Below are 3,478 nucleotides of genomic sequence, written 5' to 3'. Positions count from 1 at the left end.
CATCGATTCTGAAAAAAGTTCATGAAATTTGAGAAAAAGTTCATCGAATCTGAGAAAAAATCCGTCAATTCTCAAAAAAAGTTCATCGAATTTGAAAAAGAAAAGTTCATCAAATTTGGAAAAAAGTTCATCGATCTTTGAAGAAAACTTCTTTAGTTTTGATTAAAAAATCACATATTTGAGGAAAATGTTCACGCAATTAGGAAAAAGAAAAAGGAGCAAAACCGTTCCAATAAAAAAAGAAAAAGAAAAAACTGTTCCAAAAAACGAAAATAAAAATAAAAAAATGCAAAACAAAAACCATTCCAGCAAAAAAAGAAAAAAACAGAAACATTATATAAGAAGAGAAAGGCTATATATAAACACATCAAGTAGGTGTGGCTGGTTGGTTGTGACAACGAACTAAGAGCAAGGAAATCGCCAGTTCGAGTCACCGAACCGCTGATTTTTTGCATCTGTAACAGAAAAAAAAAGTAACATGGGCAGGCCCAGCGTGGGGGTGTGCGCCCTGTACCGGTAAGCCTAAAACAGGCGCTACAGGCGCCGTTTAGGAAATGCCACGGAGCAGCCCATCTAAGAGAGAATACAACACGCAGATGCATACCAGCTGGCTCAAATCGCTACAACCGTATGCGTTTCCTCTGTTCATCCTGACTAATCTACTTTTCGCGTGACCGCCCAGCCGAAGCCGCCGACGCCTGGCTATAAAGTGGGCAGCGCCTACACGCCGCCGGCCGTCCCTCCGATGATCAGCCATTCAGCCTTGATCTGTACCGTGCACGCCGGCCGGCCCAACGCGTTGCCGTCTCCAACGGAAAAAACAAGCGCCCCACTCATAAGCCCTAGGTTCAGTTCTGATCTGTTCCTTTCTAATTTTTTTATTATTAGTCTATTCTGGTTTCATGTTTAAAAGATACAAACATGTAGTTAGGTTAATTGAACCTAGCTTAATGTAACAATTCCGCAGGAAGCATGTGGCCGTTGGAGAAGAATAAAATCGATATACTTTAGTAATATTGTGCCTTCATGTACGTCAATGTATTTATTGTTTAACTACTCCTATTTGACATTGACAGGAAAGCTAACGGAGATTATTTTGTTTGCAAAATCCATAATCGAAAATATGCCTGAAATTGATCTGAACAAACTTACTCGGTAATGTGCTCAAGCTTATATTTTTATCTGTCAATGTTTGCATTATCTCTATTTAAATATGATTTTTTCCTGCAGCTTGAAGGCTAGAAATCAAGGAGTACCAAGAAAAGGGACGACATATTCATATTTCTCAAGTTATTCTATTCTACCTTCAGTGGTTAGTATGCTTTCATTTTGGCAATGAACCTGTTATAGTTACGTGTGATGACATTATCTTATGTAAGCAAGTATGCAATTTTGTTTCTTACACACTATGTATGCATTTGTGGTTGGTTTCTAAATCGTCTACCTACTAGCTCATATATATATATATATATATATATATATATATATATATATGTTTTTTTTAAAATCGTATACCTCTTTGCCCCCTCTTCGTTTTTATGCTGGCTCCGCCCCTGATGGTGGGCCATAGCATGAGCACACATTGAAAGAGGATACGAATGAAATTTTGAAAGATATATATGAGTGGTCGCTCATTAAAAGAGTTGATAACCGTGGGCCATAGCATGAGCACGCATTGAAAGAGGATACGAAAGAAATATTGAAAGATATACATGAGCGGATACTCATTAAATGAGTTGACAATGGTGGGCCATAGCATGAGCACACGTTCAAAGAGGATACGAAGGAAATATTGAAAGATATGCATGAGTAGACACAAATCCCAAAGAGATTGGACAAATCAGATTAATAGCAGCATCTTAGAACGGGCTTGGACACAAATTTTACAAAGTTTATTTTTTTAAATAAAAGTTGTATAACCATAATTTTATCGAGTACTGTCATGTTTCATCTTGTTTCAAAGTTGAACAGTGGATCTATGCACACAATATAACATGCAGCAAAGGAAAGCTTTTTTCGCGGCATGTGTACTCTAGAAGGTTATGTTGTGTTTTTAGCATGTAACACTTAAACTGGCATGGGTTTTTAGCGAAATGCTAACTAGTGTATGTTTACTCACTAGTACAAAACAGGTCTGGAGGCGGTTTTAGGGCTGTTTTATCTACCGTCTTTAACCAACCGAAAAGAATACTCATATTATTTAAGATGGACAAGGAACCGCTTGGCTTCTCGATTGTGCTTGAATTAACAATTTACAATCTACGTCTATTCTACCTAAGTAAGGGACTCGAAAAGTTAGTAGCCTCCTTCGGCTACATATATTAAACCGACTAGAATATTAATTAGTTAGTATTTTTGTTTGTTTTTTCCGTGCAAATCGGATTGTAGTGAATAACATCAGGGCTGCGAGTCTAACGAGAAGTGGTGTTTCCAGACATATACTCATTTATGTTTTGCATCCAGCCCTGCAAATTTAAAAGAAAAAATAAAATAGAAAACTTAAAGCGCAAACGTGCGGACACTAGGCTTATGGCGTGAACGAGTTGTGTTGATGTAGTTGCTGACGTCACCTGGATATGGATGGTGTAGCGCAGTAGCATCGTCGTGGTGTGACCAGTGGATCCATGCACACCATATAACATGCACTGTAGCTTTTCTGGCGACATGCGTACTCTAGAAGGTTATGTCGTATTTTTAGCACGTAACACTTGGACTGACGTAGTTTCTCTTTGCGAAATGCTAACTAGTGCATGTTTACTCACTAGTATAGAACGGGCCTGGAGGCGGTTTTAGAGCTGTTTTATCTACCGTTTCAAGCCAACCAATGAGAATACTTATATTATTTGAGGTGCACGAGGAACCGTTTGGCTTCTCGATTGTGCTTGAATTAACAACTTACAATCTCGGTTGATTCTACCTAAATAACATACTCGAAAAGTTAGTAGCCTCCTTCGGCTACGTATACCGAACCGACTAGAACATTAATTAGTTTGTATTTTTGTTAGGTTTCCGTGCAAATCGGATTGTAGCGAATAACATCAAGGCTGCAAAGTCAAACAAGAAATAGTGTTTTCAGACATATACTCCTATGTTTTGCATCCATCCCTACAAATTTAAAAGGAAAAAATTAGAAAACTTAAGGCACAAACTTGAGGACACTAGGCTCATGGCGTGAACGAGCTGTGTTGATGGAGTTGCTGACGTCACCTGGATATGGATGGTGTAGCGCCGTAGCATAGGCAGCATCCTCGAGGTTGTGGCCATTCCAGGAAAGAATTAAGAATCTGCTTCCCATGGAGTAGGTCATTTTTATATTCTCCAATTATAGTATCCCAATACAGCAGCACAAGAAAACTGTAAACCAGGAAAAGATATATGAAGCGCAGGAGCGTGTGGACGGGCTCGTCGTCGCCCCGGGCGTTGACAACATCATGGCGCCGACCATAGCCCCGGCGCCTCTGGCCACAGCCACGGTTGA

General features: G+C 39.4%; 1 long non-coding RNA gene across 1 annotated transcript; it reads left to right on the top strand.

The window, feature by feature from the left end:
• Positions 1-626: 626 nt before the first annotated feature.
• On the top strand, positions 627-1,359 carry LOC123184508 (uncharacterized). The gene is made up of 3 exons (XR_006492983.1): positions 627-846; positions 1,077-1,155; positions 1,231-1,359. It is a non-coding gene; the product is annotated as an uncharacterized lncRNA (long non-coding RNA).
• Positions 1,360-3,478: the final 2,119 nt, after the last annotated feature.

This window comes from Triticum aestivum, chromosome 2A, assembly GCF_018294505.1.
Source record: "Triticum aestivum cultivar Chinese Spring chromosome 2A, IWGSC CS RefSeq v2.1, whole genome shotgun sequence".
In the NCBI taxonomy this organism is placed as follows: Eukaryota; Viridiplantae; Streptophyta; class Magnoliopsida; order Poales; family Poaceae; genus Triticum; species Triticum aestivum.
The sequence above is the reverse complement of the archived record's forward strand: the minus strand, read 5'-3'. Positions and strand labels throughout refer to the sequence as shown.